The 24,433-nt window shown below is 45.9% G+C and overlaps 1 protein-coding gene across 9 annotated transcripts in view; it reads left to right on the plus strand.

Annotated features, from left to right (window-relative positions):
* Positions 1–24,433, plus strand: part of GRAMD1B (GRAM domain containing 1B) — a 284,882-nt gene that overhangs the window by 100,426 nt on the left and 160,023 nt on the right. The window lies entirely within an intron of this gene.

Below are 24,433 nucleotides of genomic sequence, written 5' to 3' on the forward strand. Positions count from 1 at the left end.
TAACAGTTATCCTTCTTGTGAGCAGTAGCACCAGAGGGTTAAGAAAAAAGTTTCTTTACCCACCTGGAGTTTGACATTCTTGTTCTCTAAGGGCAGCATTGCTGTTGTGGAAAGAGCCCCGAGAGGGTCAGCAAACTCGAGTTTTATTCTTTGCAGTGCTACTAAATACCTCTGTGACTTTACACTTGTCATTTACCTTCTTTGGGCTGTTGGTTTCCTGTTTGAAAAAGAAAAAATTAGGGCCAAGTGTGGTGGCTCATGCCTGTAATCCCAGCACTTTGGGAGGCTGAGGCAGACAAATCACTTGAGCCCATGAATTTGGGACCAGCCTGCGCAATGTAGTGAGACCTTGTCTCTACAAAAAATACAGAAAATAACCAGATGTGGCCAGGCGCAATGGCTCACGCTTATAATCCCAGCACTTTGCGAGGCCGAGTCAGGCAGATCACTTGAGGTCAGCAATTTGAGATCAGACTGGTCAAAATGATGACACATGGTCTCTACTAAATATATAAAAATTAGCCAGGTGTGATGGCATGTGCCTGTAGTCCCAGCTACTGGGGAGGCTGAGGCAGGAGAATCACTTGAACCTGGGAGGCAGAGGTTGCTGTGAGCTGAGATGGCGCCACTGTACTCCAGCCTGGGCGACAGAGGGAGACTCTGTCTCCAAAAATAAAAATAAAAAGGGCCGGGCGCGGTGACTCACAACTGTAATCCCAGCACTTTGGGAGGTGGGCGGATCACGAGGTCAGGAGATCGAGACCATCCCGCCCCCGTCTCTACTAAAAAAAAGTACAAAAAATTAGCCGGGCGTGGTGGCGGGCGCCTATAGTTCCAGCTACTCAGGAGGCTGAGGCAGGAGAATGGTGTGAACCGGGAGGCGGAGTTCACAGTGAGCCGAGATCACGCCACTGCACTCCAGCCTAGGTGACAGAGCGAGACTCTATCTCAAAAAAAAAATAAAAAAATAAAAAAATTAAGAAAAGAACTAGGTGTGGTGGCACATGCCTGTGGTCCCAGGTACTTGGGAGGCTGAGATGGGATGATTGCTTAAGCCCAGGAGGTCAAGGCTGCAGTGAGCTGTGATGGCACCACTGCACTCCAACCTGGGCAACAGAGAGAGACCCTGTCTCAAAAAAAAAAGAAGAAAAGAAAAAGAATTAGAATAGTTTATCCCTTGAATCCCTTCCTGCTGTGAAGTATCAGCTCGTGATTTTATTAATAAAATTAGAGACTTATAAAATGATAACCTGGAAAGACAGTTAAAGGAAGCACTTATCAAATGAGTATACAGGAAGTGAACCAGGAAGCCACATTTCTGTGTCTCTGTTAGTTGCCTCTAAACCAGTTTGTTCTTAGACTGCTATTCTCCTTTCCCCACTGTCCAGCCAACTCAGCCAACCCTCATGGTTTAGTTCACATGTTTTAGGATAGCCAGCAACTCCCTTATTTCTCAATCTGTGTGTCTTCCACTTAGTCTTCAAACAGGCTTAATGGAAGATTTCTTAGCTTGGCGTCATGGCACTTTTAAGGCTAGACACGGCCTATGTGATTGTCTAGCACACTCTGTTCATTTTACAGATAAGCAAACTGAGGTTCAGAACGGTGGGGCAACTTGCTCTGTGTTCTATGGAGTCCATGACAGAGTCAGTGCTGGACCCAGACTTATGAGCCTGGCCCTGGTGCTATTGCTCCACTGTGCTCTGTGCTCTATTTTCCACATATTTTATTTTATGTATTTGTTTTTTGAGATGGGGTCTCACTCTATTGCCCGGGCTGGAGTGTAGTGGCATGATCACGCTTACTGCAGCCACAACCTGCTGGGCTCAAGTGATCTTCCTATCTCAGCTTCTGAGTAACTGGGACTACAGGCACGCACCACCACACCTGGCTAATTTCCCTACTTTTTGTAGAGACAGGGTCTTGCTTTGTTATCCAAGGTGGTCTTGAACTCCTGGGCTCAAGGGATCCACCTGCCTCGGCCTCCCAAAATGTTGGGATTACAGGTGTGAGCCACCGTGTGTGGCTGCCACATATTTTAAATATCTAGATGAGTGCCACTTTATGCAGGACTCCACGAGAAGTGCATATGTATGTTGCACAGAATCTAGTTGGAGTTCCGAGAGAGAGAGAGAGAGAGAGAGAGAGAGAGAAGAGGAGAGGGGAGGGGAGGGGATTAGGGGAATTGGCTTACATGATTATGGAGGCTGAGAAGTCCCACAACATGCCGGCAACCCTGGGATGCTGGTAGCATGGCTCAGTCCAAGTCTGCAGGCTTCAGAATCAGAGAAGCTGATGTTGTAACTCTCAGTTTGAGGCCAAAGGCCTAGAACTCAGAGAGCCACTGAGCGACAGAAAGAGGAAGAATATGATCCAACTCTGGCAGTTCCATTCACATATTCACCTTTTCTCAGTTTTTGTTTTCCTGGCCCCCAGCAGAATGGACGGTGCCCACTCACAATGAGGGCGGATCTTCCCCACCCAGTCCACTCAGACTCACATGCTGATCTCTTCTGGCAACACCTTCACAGATACACCTAAAAATGATGCTTTACCGGGTTCCTAGGTATTCCTTAATCCAGTCAAACTGACACCTAAAATTAACCATCACAATTACCTTCTCACTAAAATCAGTCTGAGAAGAAAATGGACATAAAGAATTTGAAGCAAATTCCTTTTTGGATTTATAGGATGAACAGTATCCTAGATAAGGAAACAGTGAAAGGTTGTTTTTGTTTTTGTTTTTTTCCTGCTCTTTGTACTCCCCAATGTGAGTAATGAGCAAAAAAATCCAGGAGAATGGGAGCATGTTGAGTGATAAGAACAAGTATCTCTCAACATGTAGAGTGTGCATACAGGTGGGTTATTTTCAAATTTCAAGTCTGTAGATGGGTAGTTCCAGGTATGGCTTAGTGATTGAAGTGGAGGTTCTTCTGGGGGCTAGTCCTTTGTGCTCCTGTAATTTCCCCCCAACTCGGAGTCTGATCTCCTCAGTGAGAACAATCACTTTAATGCTTAATGCACACCATAATGCACAGCAGAGTTAACAGAGTCTTCAGACCATCACAGATGCAATGGCCTTCCTGGCTATGAGTTTGGAAAAGCATTTCTAGGAGCTCGTTGTGGGAGAGGCTATGTGGATGACAGAGAACATGCACTGCCTTGTAGATGGGTTAAGATTATGGTGACCAGCCCTTGGAGTTAGGGCAGATTGGGGTATTTGATTACAAAAAAGATGAGACAGTTCTTTTTTTTTTTTTTTTTTTTAATTTGCTGATCATGGGAAAACATGAACACTTGTATCTTTTTTTTTTTTTTTTGAGAAGGAGTTTTGCTTTTGTCACACAGGCTGGAGTGCAATGGCATGATCTCGGCTCACTGCAACCTCCATCTCCTGGGTTCAAGCAATTCTCCTGCCTCAGGCTCCAGAGTGGCTGGAATTACAGGCGTGAGCTACCACACCTGGCTAATTTTGTATTTTCAGTAGAGGTCGGGTTTCGCCATGTTGGCCAGGCAGGTCTCCAACTCCTGACTTCGGATGATCTACCCACCTCGGCCTCCCAAATTGTTGAGATTACAGGCATGCACCACTATGGTCGGCCATATTCGTGATTTAAAGGAATTGAAGATAAAAGAATTGAGTTCAAAAAAAGAGAGAGAAGAATATTATCTTCTTCAAATACTGACTTTTAAGTGAGATAGCGTGCAAAAAATCCATAGAGTAGGTACTCAATACCTGTTAGTTGACCCTTCCCCTATGATATGACCTGGTTATTCACAACTATCTTTACACTTTAAGTCCTATTCCTAAAGCCACACTGAGGTTCTGGAGGGCAGGGCAAGGTCTTAGGCAAATTTGTTCTGCTACCTTCTCACTGGACACGTGGCCCACCCAAAGCTTGCCTCTCATCTGTTTTCTGTGTACAGATTGCCATTCAAAAAGTGTTTTCTGAATGAATGAATTATTTACTTTATGGACCAGCAAAATCCTTTTTATGTTCTTGTGCATTTTTATGCCCTTGTCCTCACCCTTGTCCCTTCAAGTTCAGTGGGTCTCAGAACTGAACTTGAAGAGAGTTAATTGGGTATAGGCCAGGAGTGCGATTGGTCATGTGTGTGTGTTTCATTACAGTTCTCAAACTAAAAATAAATGATTTGTGGATTAGTCAACTTCTGTTTTCTTTTGCTCCATATCCTGAATTATCCAGTACCTGTTGCCTCCATGCTAATGAAAAGTGACCATGTGTGGTATGACAAGCTTATCAGAAGGTTGTCAAAGTGCTTGGCAGAGAAGACATGGAGTTTAATCCTGAGTAGAAAATGGCATTGTGGAAACAGATGAATTATAGTAGATGAATATAGTGGAAAATATAGTAGATGAATTAAAGTACATGGATTATCTTCTTTGTGGACCATCAAAATCCTTTTTATGTTCTTGTCCAAGTTCAGTGGGTCCTGGGACTGAACTTGAAGAGGGTTAATTGGATATAGGCCAGGAGCGTGATTGGGCAGATTTGTGGCAATTACACCTAGACGCTGTGACTCCAGCCCCAGTCAATGCGGGGATTTCTCTCCAGGCCCCCCAGGGCACTCTGTGAGTGTTAATGACCAGAGTTCTTGGTTAGGACTGTTTTTATGGCTTCCAATTGGAAAAAACAAGATAATAGTTTTACCGTAAGCCAGTTTTTCCCGGGGCTAAGGGCAAATGAAGTTGGATGGCGGTTGGGTGGTGGGGAGTTGGGGGGTGGACAGGAGTGGGGCAGGGAAGGGGAGGCAGGACGCTGAAAGGATTCTTTCTAGAAAACAGCACGGCTTGCAGGCTGCTTGTCCTTGAGCTCCATGGTCACTGGAGCAGTTGGTCTGTGATAGGGTTTCTGCGTGAATCCCCTGCCCCCCACGTCTCCTTAGTCCCTTTAGGATGCGAGAATCCGTCTGCCTTCCCAGGTACATCAGCTTCTCCTTTCCTTGGGTGCCTCTTTCCTGGGCCCTCCAGGAAGAACACAAGGCTCTCCGTGTCTTTCCCACCTTGTGACCTTTCGGAATTCACATACTTTTGGCTTTTTAAGAGGTTTGGCTTGTATTAACTAGACGGAAACAGGTGGTAGCAAAATGAATAGCCAGTTCGGAAGCCATAGTCATGGAAAAAATCTTAAAAACATATTGAGTCTTAATTGAGTTTGGTCTTCAATCAGATGTGAATGGACCAGTGCTCCTGTTGCCTGGGCTACTTCTAAAATGTTCTTGTCAGAGTTCAGTTGTCGTTTCTGGGGAATCAGCTGCCCTGACTGACTCCAGGCTGGCTCCTAAATCAAGCTATGTTGACTTCAGCTGGCAGAACAGCCAAGCTGGCACTGCTACCAGGACTGCTTCCTAAGAGTCCCCCAGGGCACCAGCATTTCTATCTGCAGCTGGCCCAGCCCTTGTGATTCCTGTCCTTGTGCCGGAAAAAGGTGGTGCTGGCCTCTCTGGTTCCCAAAGACTCCCCCTTGGGCTGCAGGCCAAACCGTCACTGGCCTACTAGAAGTCTCTCCAGCCCTGGCTCTAGCTCTGGGAAGTCCTGGCCTGTCCCTTGGCACACTGCTCTGTCTTTTTTGGATTGCCTATGGTTTCTTCCCCAGCTGGTTGTTGAGACAGCTCTACTTTTTTTTTTTTTTTTTTGAGACAGAGTTCCGCTCTTGTTGCCTAGACTGGAGTGCAATGGCGTGATCTGTGCTCACTGCAACCTCTGCCTCCTGGGTTCAAGTGATTCTTCTGCCTTAGCCTCCCTAGTAGCTGGGATTACAGGTGCCCACCACCACACTCAGCTAATTTTTGTAGTTTTAGTAGATATGGGGGTTTTACCATGTCGGCCAGACTGGTCTCGAACTCCTGGCCTCATGTGATCCACTCGCCTCAGCCTCCCGAAGTGCTGGGATCACAGGCGTGAGCCACTGCACCCGGCCAACATAGCACTACTTTCAAGTGCAGGCTGTTTTTTTTTTTTTCTTTCTGGTACGGTCATTTGTTTATTTCTATGGTTTCACCTGTGGCTTTGTGACCTCAGTGGCAGGTGCCATCCCCTGGCAAACTGCCTCAAACTGGTCAGAGCAGATTCTCGTTGCTTCTTGTTTCAAGGTTTTCACTTGCCTTGGACTTCCCAGATGTTCTTGCTTTCTGGCTGAGGGCTGCCACCTGCAGAGCAGTGAGGGCTGATACTTGTGGCAGAGTGAACATTCAAGCTCAGTGCAGCCCCCGAGTCTCAGCCCAAGTTCAGAGTCCCTTCGGTCTCATCAGCGAGGTTATTCCTGCCACCCACCCCTTCTGCAAGTGAATGCTATGCTTCAGCACCAGAGTGTGCTCAAGGTGAAAGAATAAAGAATTCAGGGACAAAAAAACTTAGATTGAAATCCCTGTTTCTTAGCTTACGAGCACAGTTTGCTCATAGATAGGCCATGCATCCCTGTGAAGTCTTATTTTCTTCATCTTTATTATTTACATTTATTTAGTTAGTTTAAGATGGAGTCTCACTTTGTCACCCAGGCTCGAGTGCAATGGCACAATTGTGGCTCACCGCAACCTCTGCCTCCTAGGTTCAAATGATTCTCATGCCTTAGCCTCCTGAGTAGCTGGAACTACAGGCGTGAGCCACCACCATGCCTGGCTAATTTTTTGTATTTTCAGTAGAGTCAGGCTTTCATCATGTTGGCCAGGCTGGTCTCCAGCTCCTGGCCTCAAGTGATCCACCTGCCTCGGTTTCCCAAATTGCTGGGATTACAGGCATGAACCACTGTGCCCAGCCTATTCATCTTTAAAATGAGGATCAGAGTGTATACATTTCTTATCTACCTGATGAGAGTGAAAAGTTGGAAGCATATACATGGGAGTACTTTGTAGATGGGGAAGAAGAGTTTAATGGGAAGGTTTATTCCTAGTATTAAATACAACATATTAGTATGCAGTATCTTGAATGAATTGAAAAAAGCAGCCAGAGTTTGCACTAAAGGAGGTGTTCTCTGATGTAGCCAACAGGTTCTCTCCACCGCATGGGCAGAGCTACCAGTCTCACTGGTAATAACTGTGCTGACTTGGATGTGTCATTAGCCCTATGGCTCAAAGGAGACAGAGCTCTGGGTCAGCAGGGAAAAAAGTCAATGAGTTAATCTTTGAATGTCCCAAAGGGAAGGGACAGGCCTCTGTGTGACACAGTGCCCAATAGGCCAGGGTGGAAGATATAGATCATGTAGAAGGGCAATGAAGAGAAAGCGGAGAGCACAACATGCACGAAGTTGCAGGAATGAATGGGCATGGGAGATCTGGGGAGCCTGAGCCCCACAAAGGAAAACAGCATAAAGGCCTCAGGAAAAGCTTTCTGTTGGGGAAGTCAGTTTCATGTAGTAAGGCCTTGTGTGGCAGGCAGAAAACTTTGGACTGTATTCTATGACATTATAGGAAGATTTCAAGGGACTTTAACTTGGGAAGAGACTTGACTAGAGCCGTTTTAGAAGAAAACAGGGCTGGGCACAGTAGCCCATGCCTGTAATCCCAGCACTTTGGGAGACCAAGGCAGGAGGGTCGCTTGAGCCGAGGAGCTCAAGACTAGCCTGGGCAACATAGGGAGATCCCATTTCTACAAAAAAAAAAAAAAAAAAAAAAAAATGTAGCTTGGTGTGGTGGTGCAAACCTGTGGTCCCAGCTACTCGGCAGGCTGGGGTGGAAGGATTGCTTGAGCCTGGGAGTTGAAGACTGCAGTGAGTCATGTTCATGCCACTGCACCCCAGCCTGGGAGACAGAGCTAGCAAGACTTGGCCTCCAAAATAGTAATAATAATAATAATAATGTTAACATCTAGGCACATTAGTGTGCGGGGACCAGCTGGCATTCACTTGTAAACGCCGATTGTGCATAGCATTTCCCAATGCCAATTTCACTGATAGCAGAGATCCATCATGGTGGGAGTATACATGGCAGAAATTGGCAAATAATATAAATCAGCCCTCCAATCTAGTTGTTAAACATTTATCAGCACAGATAAAGGACCGTTTCAGTAGAGTGGGATATCAGTAGTTTTCAAACCTGAGATCCTTGTTAAAACTCCTTCAGGTTCCAACCCAGGCCCCCTGAATCAGAATCCAGGATCAATGAGGGAATGGGAACTTTTTTTTTTTTTGAGACGGAGTCTCGCTCTGTCGCCCAGGCTGCAGTGCAGTGGCCGGATCTCAGCTCACTGCAAGCTCCGCCTCCCGGGTTCACGCCATTCTCCTGCCTCAGCCTCCAGAGTAGCTGGGACTACAGGCGCCCGCCACCGCGCCCGGCTAGTTTTTTGTATCTTTTTAGTAGAGACGGGGTTTCACCGTGTTAGCCAGGATGAGTCTCGATCTCCTGACCTCGTGATCCGCCCGTCTCGGCCTCCCAAAGTGCTGGGATTACAGGCTTGAGCCACCGCTCCCGGCTACATGTGGCTTTTTGTTGGAGCCATGGATATGGATGAGATTGCTGGAGGACAGTATGTCATGTGAGAAGAGAAAGAGACTCTGGACAGAACTCTAGGGGCAACTTTTCAGAGGTTGGTAGGGGAAGAGAAGTCAAGTAGAGATCAAACAAAGAGCGGTATGTATGTTGAAAGCCCAAGTCGATGACTCCTCAGAGGGAGGAGTTCCTTTAGGTGTTTTCACATTTCCAGAAGCCTAATAGAACCACACGTACATTTTTCTGTAACAAGACAACCTAAAACATTCCTTTGTTTGGCTTGAACTCTGTCAATCCAGTGTGGTAAGACATGTCCTTGGAGGCTGACCTGAAGCTCTAAATGGTAGTTGTGTGTCTTTCATTAGAAACACACTTGGGGCCTGGCGCAATGGCTCACTCCTGTAATCCCAGCACTTTGGGAGGTAGAGGCAGGCAGATCACCTGAGGTCAGGAGTTCGAGACCAGCCTGAGCAACGTGGCGAAACCCCATCTCCACCAAAAAATACAAAATTAGCCAGGCCTGGTGGCACATACCTGTAATCCCAGCTACTCAGGAGGCTGAGGCAGGAGAATCACTGGAACCTGGGAAGTGGAGGTTGCAGTGAGCTGAGATCACACCGCTGTACCCCAGCCTGGGTAACAAGAGTGAAACTCCATCTCGAAAAAAACAAAAACAAAAACAAAAAGAAACACACTTGGGAATATTGTTTGAGGGTTCTTGGTGGAGAGGAAGTTGGGACATTGTAGGGAACATAAGTGAAGTCCCTCTGTGTGAGGAAATGGATGGAGAAGGTACTCAAACTCCTCATTAAACTGAAGCAGTTTAGTTAAAGGGATCAAGATCATACTGATTGTTCAAAATAAAGTTTTGGGCCGGGCGTGCTGGCTCACGCCTGTGATCCCAGCACCTTGTGGGGCGTATGTGGGTGGATCACTTGAGGTCAGGAGTTCAAGACCAGTCTGGCCAACATGGTGAAACCCCATCTCTACTAAAAATACAAAAATTAGCCGGGAGTGGTGGTGGACGCCTGTTATCTCACTCAGCTACTCGGGAGGCTGAGGCAGGAGAATCGCTTGAACCTGGGAGATGGAGGTTACAGTAAGCCAGGATTGTAGCACTATACTCCAGCCTGGGTGACAGAGTGAGACTCTGTGGAAACGAAAGGAGAGGAGAGGGGAGGGGAGGGAGGAGAGGAGAGGAGAGGAGGAAAGAGAAAGAGAGAGAGAGAGAGAAAGAAAGAAAGAAAGAAAGATTGATTTGGGCATAAAATGGATTCTGGCTTGCCTTGGGCTTAAGAACTTTCTGCAGCTTTTCAGTACTGACTTCATTCTCCAACATGAATACTCCACATTGGGGAGCAAGAGATTTTTCCACAGGCAGGAAGGGGACCCTGGGAGTAGGGGTGGGAGAAAGTGAGGGGAGGGCACGTGTGTGGAGAGTGGAGGGAGGCTGGCCTTGAGACTCCACTGCCCAGGGTGTTGACCAGTTCTCACAAACTGCAAGTTCTGGCAAGCAACTTGGTTGACAACATTACCTTCTGAGTAAAGGTTTAGTAAGTGACCTGGTTAATTTGTATTTATTCTCTTAAGAGAGCTGAAGATTTCACTGTGAAGTTAAGTAGTGATTGAGGACAAGGAAGCTAGTAGGATGTGGGAAACTAGAAAAAAGTGGTGCGCTCCTTTACCTAAGAGCAAGTGAAGAGAGTTGAAGCTGACACAGTTTCTCCTTGTCCCTTTTCTCAGAACCCATTTGAGGAATATAATGTGGTAAGTATAAGTATTTTAATTATGTGTGGTGATAGGTCTAGAATTTTATTGTAGGTGAGGGATCATTTACCCTTTGTGAAAAACATCTTATAACAAGGTATTAGAAAGAATATTTATTTATTTTTCCTAGCCAGAGCTTGATGATCTGTATTCATGAGAGCTAAGGATTGGCATGAAAATTTAAAGCTTATAGATAGGCTGGGTGTGGTGGCTCTCGCCTATAATCCCAGCACTTTGGGAGGCCGAGGTGGGAGGATTGCTTGCACCCAAGAGTTTAAGACCAGCTTGGGCAACATAGGGAGACCCTGTCTCAATTTTTAAAAAAATTAATACTCATAGATAATTCAGAAAGAAAGAAACAAAAACGTTGTAGCCTTGGTTTTCAACATCTTTTTTTTTTTACTGACTTTCACTGGTTATGCCTAAATGGAGAGCCTTATTCTTTCCTGCCGACCTTCTCATGGAGTGCTGTCAGGCTTGAAATACTGCTTCCTCATGTCGGATAACTGAGAGTTGGACCACAACTTTGACATGGGGGCAGGAAAGAGAAGTCCTGGCATTAGGAAGATCCTGGCGGGTTTTGTTACAGTGGGGAAGGTCCACGTATGTCTAATTCAAGTCGGCATCTCCAGATGCCTGGAACCAATGCCTAAAACATAGTTGGTGGAAACTTGGATGGATGAATGCCATATCACGAGTGGTGGGCTCCCTGAAGTCACAGGCCATGCCGTGCACATCCAGCAAGGCCTAGCAGGGTCTGTTCCTCCCTCCCTCCCTTCTTTTTGATGGAGTCTCGCTCTATGGCCAGGCTGGAGTGAAGTGGCGCGATCTGAGCTCACTGCAACCTCTGCCTTCCAGGTTCAGGGGATTCTGCTGCCTCAACCTCCCGAGTAGCTGGGATTACAGGAACGCACCACCACGCTCAGCTAATTTTTGTATTTTTAGTAGAGACAGGGTTTCACCACGTTGGCCAGCATGGTCTTAATCTCTTGACCTCGTGATCCACCTGCCTCAGCCTCCCAAAGTGCTGGGATTACAGGCGTGAGTCACTGTGCCCAGCCTCAGGGTACTTTCAGCATAGATGTTCAGAAAGTATTGATGCACAAGGAAGGAAAGTGCAGTCTGTGCCGATTTGAGAGTACTCAGCAAGGTGTCTTTGTGGGCAGACCAGCGAGTACTCAGTGGAAGTGGAGACTTTTACAAATACATCAAGGGAGGATAGGGCTAGATATTTGCACATTCATCAGATATGTATTATACACCTAATATGTGCTAGGCACTGTGGGTGGATAGAAATGACACAATGGGACCTTTGCTCTCAAATAATTTATAGTATGGTAGAAGGTTTAGGGGAATGAATCATTAATCACTGCATCCCAAGGAGTATGATAATTGTTATGATAAAGGATAGTGCAGGCCAGGTGCGGTAGCTCATGCCTGTAATCCCAGCACTTCAGGAGGCCAAAAAAAAAAAAAAAAAAAGGTAGTGCAGGGTGATATAGGACCCTAATGTGGTGGTAGCCATCAAGGAAGATTTACTACTTTTGAAGAATAATAGTAGCTATAATATGGTGTGTCTACTCATCTTTCCAAATATTTGTGGGTATTTATTTAATTCTCCTAAAACCCCAATGTAGATGCTGTTGTCACCCCTATTTTAGAGAGGTTGGACATCAGCAGCATAGGTGGAAGCGTCAAGATTTGAACACAGGCAGTCCAAAGCTAGAGCCCTCAACCTCAACCCCTAAACTACATTGCTTACATGATGGGAATTACTGGGACAAAGAAGGGTTAGAGAAAAGGCTCTGCCAGGCCAGTAGAAGGGCAGATTAAAAGGCCAAGAGAGGCAAGTAGAAGGGCTGGAGTGGGGAGTGGAGGTGAGGTGAGGGAGCTGGGTAGAGAGGCAACAGTCAGGTTATGAGGCTGTTATTGCTCAGATGAGGAGTTGGAACTAATTCCGAAATCATGGGAAGGCTAAAGGATTTTAAACCAGGAAGAGACATGATTAAATCTGTGTTTCCGTAAGACCGTTGTTTCAGTGTCAGGATAGATTGGAGTGGGGCCAGAGTGGCAATGGGGAGGGCCATGAAGAGCCTATTAAAGTAATCTGGGTGAGGAGTGATGAGAGATGAGAGCTTGGTTTCAGACAGTGGCCGTTGGAGTGATGAATGGAAGGTCGATGGATTTGAGAGTCATTAAGGAAGTGAGGTCTGTAGGACTTGGTGTCAAACTGATGTGGGGGTGCATTTCTAGTTCATATGAATCTTGTGGAGTATAAGGAGAGGAAGAAAAAATTGTGAATTTAGTGGTGGGAATGCTCAGTTCGAGATTCCTGTTGGACATTTAAGAGAGCTCTGTACCTCTGCAAATATATGACTTGTATTATTTTTAATTTCCTTCCTTCCTTCCTTCCTTCCTTCCTTCCTTCCTTCCTTCCTTCCTTCCTTCCTTCCTTCCTTCCTTCCTTCCTTCCTTCCTGCCTTCCTTCCTGCCTTCCTTCCTGCTTTCCTTCCTGCCTTCCTTCCTTCCTTCCCTCCTTCCTTCTTTCTTTCTCTCTCTCTCTCTTCCTTCTTCCACCTGATGGCACAAGAAAAAAATAGGCATTATTAACCGTTGTTGGCGATGTATTTATTTACTTGCCAAGCCTTCTGCTAACTGCTGCATTTTCGTTGTTGTTGTTAAATGACTTTACATTGAAAAGTTACAACTCTGATGTAAAGATGTATGGCATAGGAGGGCAAAAAGGGAATGAGAGAAAATAATCAAGTAGGGGGAAATAGAATCATCTCTCTAATGACACAGATAAGGGCACCCTAGATGAGTTTACTATGGTTCACACTGACTTTACCGGGTTCCACAAAGACCAGTCTACCGACCAGAGGTTCTCCATGATCAAGTCATATTCAGGACTCCTGCCCACATGCAAGAGTGAAATCAATTCCTCAAGGGCTTGCACACCCACACCACAGAAGACACTTAAAATATTCTCTCCAGTTTATCTGCAACTCATCACACAAAACCATACAAAAGCTAACCATGTCTTATTTAGAAGACAGTTACTATTTACAAAACTGCCAAGAGCAGCTCACATTTGTTTTTTCTTTTATTTATTTTAAAAATAGGGTTTCACCGTGATGTCCAGGTTGGCCTCGAACTCCAAGGCTCAAGTGATAACCCCACCTTGGCCTCCCAAAATAATAGGCATGAGCAACCATGTCCAGCCAACTCACATTTTTCTTTCTTTTTCTTTTTTATTTTCTTTTTCTTTTTGAGGCGGAGTCTCGCTTTGTCGCCCGGACTGGAGTGCAGTGGCCGGATCTCAGCTCACTGCAAGCTCCGCCTCCCGGGTTTACGCCATTCTCCTGCCTCAGCCTCCAAGTAGCTGGGACTACAGGCGCCTGCCACCTCGCCCGGCTAGTTTTTTTTTTTTTTGTATTTTTAGTAGAGACGGGGTTTCACCGTATTAGCCAGGATGGTCTCGATCTCCTGACCTCGTGATCCGCCCGTCTCGGCCTCCCAAAGTGCTGGGATTACAGGCTTGAGCCACCGCGCCCGGCCTTCTTTTTGTTTTTTTGAGATGGAGTCTTACTCTGTCACCCAGACTGGAGTGCAGTGGCACAATGTTAGCTCACTGCAACCTCCATCTCCCGGATTCAAGCAATTCTCCGGCCTCAGCCTCCCGAGTAAGAGAACACAAGAGCTTGGAACACAAAAAGTAAACTAGGAAGGACTACCATGTTAAGTGCTGGGTATTAATTAACTTGCTTAATCCTCACAACAGGTCTGTAAAATTACTTACATTTTGACAGATAAAAGGATGGGAATGTAGAGAGAGGTTAAGAAATTTGCTGAGTTGCTAAGAAAAGAAGTGGCCAAGCTAGAACTCAAATCCTGGGTTTGATCCATTCCAATGCTGTCCGATAAAGCTTTCTGCAATGATGAAAATGCTCTCTATCTGTACTGTCCATGATGAAGCCACCAGCCACATGGGAATGCTGAATACTTGAAATACTGGTGTGACTAAGGAACTGCATTTTTAATTAATTTAAATTTATGTAGCCACATGTGACTAGTGACCATGTATTGGACAGTTCAGTTCTGTGCTCTGCTGTCTTTGGGAGTTATCAGCATATCCATAATAATTGAAGTCTTAGTGTGATAAGATCTCACAAAGAGATGAATTGCAGTAGATTTTAACCTCGTATGGGCCCAGGCATATTTGAGAATCTGCTGAAGGCTGTAAATTTCTGTCAGGAGCATATAGTATTATTGCACATTATATTGATAACAATTTCAGAGGTCCACAAAACTTAGGTTTCCCTGATATAAAACAGGAAGAAGCAGGAACCCCATGGAATGTAAACTCCTTAGGAGCAGAGACCTTGTCTGTTTTGTTTACTGCTCTATACCCAGTATCTAGATTCTAGAACAATGCTTAGTGCCATGCTTGGTAATTTTAAATGAGTGTCTGAATGAGTCCTGGGAAACATTTTAGGACCAAGTAGAAGAAGAGCCCAAGAAAATTCCCCAGAAAAAGAAGTGAAAGTATGACAAAATGCAAGAAGCAGGAGAGAGTGATGCCAGAGAAGGCAAGAAGTGTGCGTTTCAAGAATGAGAATAATCATCAATGTCAGCCCTGCCTGGCTGGTCAAAGATTAAGATTTAACTATCGTCATTGGTCTTGGTGTAACAGAGGTCCCTGCTGATAAAGCCAAGGAGAAGTAGGCATGGGGTGCATATTGCAATAGATTGATTCATAAAGCAGTGGTGAAGAAGTGGGGGCTTTGAGTATAACATCCAGTGAACCTCAAATCCTGGTTGGCCCCCAGAATCATTTTTAAGCTTTTGGAAAAAAAAAGCATTCCTGGACAGGTTCAGACTCTGACTTCATACATTTGGAGAGGGGCCAAGGAATCTGTATAGTAAAGCTCCTGAATTTGTTATAATATTGTTTTAATGGAAGGTCGGCAATTACCAGGTAGTATGTATATTCTTGCAATAAAATGGCCATCAAGAGAGGACAACTAAGGCTGGGTGTGGTGGCTTACGCCTATAATCCCAGCACATTGGGAGGCCAAGGCAGGCAGATCATTTGAGGCCAGGAGTTCGAGAAAAGCCTGGTCAACATGGCGAAACCCTGTCTCTACTAAAAATACAAAAATTAGCCCAGCGTGGTGGCGCGGGCCTGTAATCCCAACTACTCAGGAGGCTAAGGTGGGAACTTGAACTTGGGAGGCAGAGGTTGCAATGAGCCAAGATTGTGCCACTGCACTCCAGCCTGGGCAACAGAGCAAGACTGTCTCAAAAAAAATAAATAAATAAAAGAGAAAAAGAAAAAACTGGAGGGAGAGCCTTTTCTTTTGTTAAACACAGACATGGGCATGTTCAGAGGTGAACTGTTTTATTTGTTTAGTAACATGGTTTCACCCTGTTGCCTGGGCTGGAGAGCAGTGGTGTAGTAATAGTTCACTGTACCCTTGATCTCTTCAGCTCAAGCGATCCTCCCACCTTGGCCTCCCCAGTGAAGCAGCACTGTTGTCTGGGGTAATACCTGAGGTTTGTCATCTCATGCCAAGAAAATTAAGGACACAGACACACATGAAGAGTGAGTTTAGGAGTGAAGGTTTAATAGGCAAAAGAAAGAGAAAGGAGACCAATTCACCCTTGCGAAAGAGAGGGGCGCCCAAATAGGAATTAGGCCTGGCCTGGCAGAGTGTACCAGATTTTTATAGACAGGCGTGAGGAGGTGGTGTCTGATTTATACAGGGCTCACAGATTGGTTGGACCAGGTGTGATGTTTACATAGCCCAGGGGGAAGGCTGGCCACTCCACCCTAATCTTACTATGCAAATGGACTTGCCACTGGGCTGGCACCATGTTGTCTGCTCCTTACCATACATGTGGCTGGCAAAGAGAAGGGAAGATGGAGCCACCATTTTGAACATGCCTAGTCCCAGGTAGCCTTTTCCTGTTGGCACAGCTGCTGGCATTCACCCATGGAAGCTTCCAGCTTGCTTGTTTATGTCTGCAGCTCGATTTTACAGGCTGCTGTTTGTTAGAAAAGAAAATGATCTTGGGGATGCTTTTCATGAACAGAAAAATCTTACGGAGGACTTCCTTACCCTCACTATCTGCCTAAATCATTTCTTTTTTTCTTTTTTGAGACGAAGTCTCACTCTTGTGCCCCAGGCTGGAGTGCAATGGTGGGATCTCGGCTCACTGCAACCTCTGCCTCCCGGGTTCAAGCAATTCTCCTGCCTCAGCCTCCCGAGTAGCTGGAATTACAGGCACCGGCCACTACGCCTGGCTAATTTTTGTATTTGTAGTAGAGACAGGGTTTCACCATGTTGGCCATGCTGGTCTCGAACTCCTGACCTCAGGTGATCCGCCTGCCTCAGCCTCCCAAAGTGCTGGGATTATAGGCGTGAACCACCACGCCTGGACAATTTCTTCTTAACTCCTATAGCTAGGACTACAGGCACACACCACCACACCCTGCTAATTTTTGTTTTGATTTATCTTCTGTAGAGATGAAGTCTCACTGTATTGTCCAGGCTGGTCTCAAAACTCCCGGGCTCAAGCGATCCTCCTGCCTCAGCCTCCCAAAATGCTGGGATTCCAGATGTGAGCCACCTCACCCAGTCCCAATAACCATTAAATAGAGAAGTATTCATGAGTTGTAATGAGCTAGGAAGACATTTAGCTGGATTTTGAATCCCTGAATCTTTGACCAGGGATTCTACCCACTGCTGCAGGTTCCCATGGGAGCCATTAAGCATTAACCTTGTAACTTGGTAGACACATTCTCAATATTCACCTTGAGTATGTTATTTCTAAGTGGTGTTTGAGGATATTGAGGGACGTTGTGTAAGGAGTTGGCAGTACCCCAGTCACATTTGTTTACTTATTTTCTATTATTAGACTTTCCCATGCCTGCTTGCCAATGGCACGCAGAAACTCTTCTCTTTTATTCTCTCCATCTTTGCTACCTGCCTTCTCTTCCCCCATACACCTTTCCTACTTAAGCTGAAACAGTAAATGCCAGAGTCATTTTACATGTAGAAATAATTTAGCATGAAAACCCAGCTCTCTCTTCTGTCTTGGTGTTGAGGCCCTACTTTTCAGGCTAAGGGCCTCTTCTGTTTTCTCCCATGCACTGGCTATTTCGAAATATTCTGACACACTAACTGAATACTCAGTGGAATAGATATCTGCCATTTATGATACACTCACCAAGGGCCTGATACTGCCCTAAACATGTTCTTTTTTTTTTTTTTTTTTTTTTTTTGAGACGGAGTCTCGCTCTGTTGCCCAGGCTGGAGTGCAATGGCCGGATCTCAGCTCACTGCAAGCTCCGCCTCCCGGGTTCACGCCATTCTCCTGCCTCAGCCTCCTGGGTAGCTGGGACTACAGGCGCCCGCCACCTCGCCCGGCTAGTTTTTTGTATTTTTTAGTAGAGACGGGGTTTCACTGTGTTAGCCAGGATGGTCTCGATCTCCTGACCTTGTGATCCACCCGTCTCGGCCTCCCAAAGTGCTGGGATTACAGGCTTGAGCCACCGCGCCCGGCCCCTAAACATGTTCTACAGATGATTTCTACCATTTCTAATCCCCACTGCAATGTTTTCTTTTTTTAAACTTTTATTTATTTATTTTTAAGTAACGGCAATCTTGAATCCAACAGAACTGCAGTCGTTTAAGGCATGCATTATTACCCACATCTGACTCTTAGAAAAGTGAAATAATTTTCTCAATCTCCCCCTCTGCTAAGTGGCAGAGTCAGGACTAGAATGTGCATCTCTCTGACGCCATATCCTGAACTCAGATACTGTGACTGGATTATTCACAACTTAATCCTCTGTGCAGTTCTATAAATAGAGGACTAAGTTGTGAGTAATCACAATAAGTCTCCATTTTTCGGGAAATAGGCTAAGGGAGGATAAGTGACTTGGCCAAGGTTAGAAGGCTACTAAGAAACAAAGCCTGTGTCCCAAGGACCTCAGTCCAGAAAAACAAAAAAGGAACAAAGCCAGAGGGCAAACCCAGGTTTGTCTGCCTTGGTACTGTGTCTACTGTATCACGGCTTAAAATAATGTATTTCCCCATTTTTATTAACAAAGACATCTGTAACTGCCACTCAGAGCCTTTTGCAGCTTCTAATGAGCATGAGATAATTGATACTAACAGGAAAGATTGCCTCAGTTGCAGCCAGAAGTAAAGAAATGCAGTACATTAGTCTATGCAGCCTTGGTGTGGGTAAATGTGGTTTCCATCAGGCTCTGGAAATACTGCATTACAGCCTACACGCCCCCAGGACTGCTTGGGATCACCTGAATCTCTCAGAACCCCTTCTGGGCACAGGAGGCTGTGACTCTTGTAGTATTGCCTGGAAGAGAAAGAGCTGTTTCTCCCTAGGAAGCACCTACTCAGTAGAGGTTGCCATATTCCGTCTTTCTAGCAGTAAAGCTGTGCCTTTCAGAGGGCAGAAGGACAGCTTCCTAGTGCTTTGTGGGTTTAGTCTGTACTTTCTGCACGTGTCCTCGGTACAGGGAGGGAGGAAGGGAGATCACTGGAATCATGAGAATTTGCCCAGCCCGCATTGCAGAGCTTCCTGGTCACAGCCTAGTGAATTTCTGCCTTGTGGAGTGTGCTTTGGCTCAGATTCCTCTGGATTTTTCCCAGTGCTTCCCAGTGCTGCTAGTATTAATGTGGCCTTCCAGGATAAGCTCCTGCACTAGCATGCTGATCTTAAACAATACCAGATTTCTGCTTCAGCTGGTTTCCTTCAGGAATATCCCAGAATTTTACCAAGAGCTTCCCACCTTGTTTAGGAACATGGTCTAGTGTTCCAAAATTTAATTTATACAATGAATTTTATCTGAGGCTTGAATGTACAGCAGGAGGATTTAAGTCATCCTAGTTCCATATCTAGCTGTCTTGAGCGAATGGCAAACAGTTGCTTATACAAATTCCCTTCCTTGCAGTGTTAAGCCATCTTTCAGTCATCCGGTGCCCAGGCAAAGACATTCCAAATCCTAGTTTAGAGTTTCTTTTTCAGGGTTTCCAACAGACCGTTTCGTCTGTTAGTGCCCTCTGCTGGACTTTCTCCAAGTTCTTTTCAACCTCCTGAATCCCAGAGTGGACCCAGACTGGATGCCTTGTCCCACTAAGGCTTTGACCCATCTGGAGTGGAGGGGGATGTGCTTTCTGACCTTGTAGCATTCTGCACTCCTTTATCAACACCCTGGCATGGAGGTTGCTTTTTTCATGGTCTCAGAAGACTGGTAGGTTTATTTAGGGAACAGCGTGAGTTGCTTGGAGTCCAGGTGGCCTGTATCATTGGAAAAGGCTCATATAAGAGAAGAATTGAAAGGGTGTGTGTGAGAGGGTGAGGCAGTGTCTGAATCTCTGGAAATTCTGCTCAACAATATTATTTCATGGGATTGAGTGGAGGAGTGGTTGGCGTCAATTCATCAATTCATCCATTTAACTTCTTTTTTTTTTTGAGACGGAGTCTTACTCTGTCATCTAGGCTGGAGGGCAGTGGCACGGTTTTGGCTCACTGCAACCTCCATCTCTCAGGTTCAAGTAATTCTCCTGCCTCAGCTTCCCAAGTAGCTGGGATTATAGGCGTGCACCGTCACACCTGGCTAATTTTTGTATTTTCAGTAGAGACAGGGTTTCAACATGTTGGCCAGGCTGGTCTCAAACTCCTTACCTCAGGTGATCCACCTGCCTCGGCCTCCCAAAGTGCTGGGATTACAGGCGTGAGCCACCGCACCCGGCCCATTTAACTTCTTTAAGACTGTTGAAAAACAAGCTGCCATAATGGGACAAGAGAGGACCAGGCCTCTGCCGAGGGTACTGAAGGAGGAAAGATCCAGTATGTACCCTATGCCTGTTGCCACCATGGATTTATCTAGAGTCCCTCCAGCTCAATATTCACTTCTCTGATGTGTTCCCTGCAGCTTTCCAACAGAGGTGTCCGCCAGCTACACCTTGTTCATTTTTCTGCTGTTGTTGCGTCACAGTCCACAGTGAATATTTGTATGTCTTAAGACGGGGAGCTCTTTTCTGGAGAGACCTTGTCCTGATCATCTTTACAGCACTGTCTCCTAGCACAGTGCTGGGTACATGAGAGTGGTAAATGGAATTGAACCGGAATGGCTTTTCTTCTCATTTCTGCATGTCTTGAGTCTATCCAGTGTCAGCACAAAAACCTTGTTGTTGTTAAGACAGAATTGTCTTACTGGTCCCAGAAGGAGATGACATTTCTGCATTCTGTGTTCCCATAGCACTTAATACATACTATTGAGAGTTATCATTTTTCTGCTTTTAAATCTAGTTATTTATGTTGAATCTTACTTTCCAGATTCTAAGCACTTTGAGAGCAGGATCTTTGTTTGATTCATGTCTTTCTTTTCCTATAACCCACAAAATGATCCCTTGCATAGGATAATAGCACCTAGCATTTATATAGCAGTTAAAACGTGACAGATGCTCTTTTCCATACTTCACATTTCTTTTTCTTTCCTCCTTCTTTCTTTCTGTCTTTCTCTTTCTCTTTCTTCCCCTCTTCTTTGACTCCCCTCTCCTCCTCTCTCCCCTCCCCTCCCCTCCTTCTCCCCTCCCCTCTCCCTCTGCTCTCCCTTCTTTCCCCTCCCCTTTCCTCCCCTCCCCTCCCCTCCCCTGGCACAGTGCTGGGTACATGACAGTGGTAAATGGTAAATGGAAATGGAAATTGAAATTGTAAGTGGTAAATGGAATTGTCACTGGACTAGCTGTCTTGAGTGAATGGCAAACAGTTGCTTATACAAATTCCCTTCTTTGCAGAGTTAAGGCATCTTTCAGTCATCAATGCCAAGGCAAAGTCATTCCAAATCCTAGTTTAGAGTTTCTTTTTCACGGTTTCCAAAAGACGGTTTCCAAAAGACGGTTTCATCTGTTAGTGGCCTCCCCTTCCCCTCCCTCCCGTCTCCCTTCCTTTCCCTCTCCCTCCCCTCCCTTCCCTTCCTTCCCTTCCTTCTCCCTTCCTTTCCTTTCCCTTTCTCTTTCCTTCCCTTTCCTTTTCCCTTTCCCTTTCCCTTTCCGCTTCTCTTTCCTTCCCTTTCCCTTCCCTTCTCTTCTTCTTTTTTTTTTTCTGAGACGGAGTCTCACTGTATCGCCCAGGCTGGAGTACAGTGGCACGATCTTGGCTCACTGCAGCCTCCGCCTCCCTGGTTCAAGTGATTCTCCTGCCTCAGTCTCCCAGTAGCTGGGATTACAGGCGCTCACCACCAAGCCTGGCTAATTTTTTTTTTTTTTTTTAGTAGAGGTGAGGTTTCACCATGTTGGCCAGGCTGATCTCGAACTCCTGACCTCAGGTGATCCACCTGCCTCAGCCTCCCAAAGTTCTGGGATTACAGGCGTGAGCCACCATACCCGGCCTCTTCTCTTTTTCTTTCTTTTTCTTTCCTTCCTCCCACCACAGTCTTCCAAGTAGCTGGGACTACAGGAGTACACCATCATGCCTGGCTATTTTTTTTTTTTTGTAGAGATGGGGTCTCACCATGTTGCCCAGGCTGATTAGGAACTCCTGGCCTCTTCTCTTTCTCTCTCTCTCTCTCTTTTTTTTTTTTTTGAGACAGAGTCTCGCTCTGTCTCCCAGGCTGGAGTGCAGTGGCGCGATTTCAGCTCACTGCAAGCTCCGCCTCCCGGGTTCACGCCATTCTCCTGCCTCAGCTTCCCGAGTAGCTGGGACTACAGGTGCCCACCACTGGGCCCAGCTAATTTTTTGTATTTTTTAGTAGAGACGGGGTTTCACCCTGTTAGCCAGAATGGTCTCGATCTCCTGACCTCGTGATCCGCCCGCCTTGGCCTCCCAAAGTGCTGGGATTACAGGCATGAGCCAACCCGCCTGGTTCCGTGTTGTAGACTCTTAACCACTGTCTTGATGATGATGCTTATACACATAGCGTGATATGAATACTTGTTGGATGCACGTAGTTTGATATTTATTTGAAACCAATGCACAGTTTGAAGGTGACCCATTGTTGCTTGCTTCTCTGCCATCTGAACTGTTTCCTAAGCTATGGGAAGGAAGGCCAGAGTGGGGCGCCAGAAAGGAGGCGGTCCCTGCTTCTGGTTCCTGAGGCTCCTGGTTGGTTTTCCTTGTTGTAGTTCTGGTTTGGAAGTCAACAGTGCCATCTAGTGGCTTAACTTGCAAATATCAGCTTAGAATTATTTTTCTGAAATCCTGGTACATGGCCTTGAGTCTGGGAGCACCCTTTATTAGTTTAAAATTTTGATTGCCAGGGGGAGGATGGGGGGACTAGGAAGAACCAGCTCATCCTGACTCAGCGGGGTCAAATGTGACCTCTGCTTTGAAGAGGCTGCAATGCTGATTGTGGTTGGCTTGGTTGAGCCCCGTTGACTGTTGTAAGTGGTGTGTTCTCCTGCAGTGTAGACCCTGCCTCTGGAGTTGTGTGGGCTTTGGAATTTGAGTTACAGTCATCTGTGTGCTGCCTACTGTGGAGTGACACTTGTCCCAGGTTGTATATAAGAGGATGCTTGATGCATATAACAGGCCAGTTCCAAGTAAGACATCTCATGAGTTAACAGCATTGTAGAGAATTTGGTTATGAGGAGTTCGTAATAGGCAAGTCCATCCGAGCTGGCAAAGTGAAAATGATGAGCAGCCGCTCCATAGTGAACAAGCCGTAAAAACGTGCTGCATGGAAAGGAAAGAGCAAAGGATTCCCTACACAGTGAGTTCTGCCGAGCAGCTGGAGGCTTTGTGTACAGCGCTGTTCTGGTTTCTGGTGTGTGTGGTAATGTGTATGGTTTCTTGTGTCTGTGTTTGAAAGTTGGATGTAAATTGCTTTTCAGGTCATTTACTTCTTGCTGGAAGAATGGAACATAAGAGCATGTGGTAACTGTAACCACAGAACTCGTGCTTTGGCTGAGAGTGTACAGACACTGGAGCAAGCACTTGCTCTGCAAGATTGTCCAGTTTGCGTTCTGCTGGGCATCTAGGCTAAGGAATGTACTCTGTAGAGACCAGTGCACCTTAGTGCTGCAAATGATCCACCAGAACAAGGAGAAAATGTTGGTTATGTGGTAGCCTTATTTATAGTGACATTTATGGTAATAGGGATTTATTATTAGTAGAACCTATGTAAAGCAGAGGTTGGCCAACTTTCTGGTAATAAGGATTTATTATTAGTAGAACCTATGTAAAACAGGGGTTGGCCCACTTTCTCTGTACAGGGCCAGATGGTGAGCACTGTGGGCTTTGTGGGCCTATAGTGCCCTCAACTCTGCCTTAGTTACTCAATTCTGCCTTCACTACTCAGCTCTGACATGGTAGCAGGAAAATAGCCAAAGATAATATGTAAATGTAGGCGTGGCTGTGTTCCCATAAAACTTCATTTCTGGACACTAAATTTAAATTTCACATCATTTTCACCTGTCATGAAATATTCTTTTTTGGATTTTTTTTTCTTCCAACCACTAAAAAGTCCAAAAAGCGTGCCTTAGCTCACGGAGCTGAGCAAAAACATGTGGCTCTAGATTGAGCCTAGAGTTTCTAGTTTGTGGACTCCTGATCAGATGGCTGGAGTATTTAATAATAATTAATAAAAATGATTTGTTCATCAGCTATGTGGGCAGTTAGTGTCATGAAGTGTCTGATAAGCTTTTCTCTCCCTGGAGTAAAAGGAAAGGCCATTCTTTCCCATATTACTATAAGATATGACCTCCCAAAAGAACTCTGCCTGAACTAAAGCTGTGTAATTATCTCACCTACAGTGCTTTAAGGTGTGGAGTTCCACCCTTTATTCCTTCTTCTATTTCTTATCCTCCTCAGCCTCCCCCGGAGGCAGAGTAGCAGACTAAGTGACCCCAGACCCCATCCAGCCTTTTGCCTTACTGGAGAAGCAGAGTAGGTGACTCCTGGCCCCATCCAGTCTTCTGTCTTACTGGAATCTCCCTCCTCCCACACCTCTCATACCCTTCCCCCAACACTCCACCCAGTCCACATCAGTGGTTTGAGAGTCTCTGGTGGGCTGAGGAGAATGGGATTATAATCCCATCAGAGAGAGGAAGAGGAGTGGGTAGAGAGAATGCTGGAGGCATTTGCTGGTTGTGGTATATATAGCCAGGGAAGAGCGTGGTAGCAGGGCGAGATGGGCCTCTTCTGTTTTGGCTGGCAAAAGACAGTCTGCAGGTGTGATGGCCGGGGT

This window comes from Trachypithecus francoisi, unplaced genomic scaffold (assembly GCF_009764315.1).
Source record: "Trachypithecus francoisi isolate TF-2019V2 unplaced genomic scaffold, Tfra_2.0 Lachesis_group8, whole genome shotgun sequence".
Taxonomy (NCBI): Eukaryota; Metazoa; Chordata; class Mammalia; order Primates; family Cercopithecidae; genus Trachypithecus; species Trachypithecus francoisi.